The following is a 267-nucleotide window of genomic DNA, read 5'->3' on the forward strand; positions in this document are numbered from 1 at the left end:
TGAGAGAATGGGTGGGTTCGGCTCTTTGGGCAGGGCTATACGATGAGCCTATATTGCATCAAGCAGAGAGGTGATTTGCAAAAATCGTCCTTTATGGCTGGAAGCCAAATCCAGTTGAAACCAGCCCTTAAAGACAATATGCTGATCGCTCCGTTATATTCGGAGGGTGGTGTGGCCAGAGGGAATACATGACTTGACAACTATAGAAAAGCCTCTAATGAAGCAAAGATGATAATAGGAGTGGTGTTTGTGACGTGTCCTCAGAGA

The sequence above is a fragment of the Pleuronectes platessa genome, chromosome 16 (assembly GCF_947347685.1).
Source record: "Pleuronectes platessa chromosome 16, fPlePla1.1, whole genome shotgun sequence".
NCBI lineage: Eukaryota > Metazoa > Chordata > Actinopteri > Pleuronectiformes > Pleuronectidae > Pleuronectes > Pleuronectes platessa.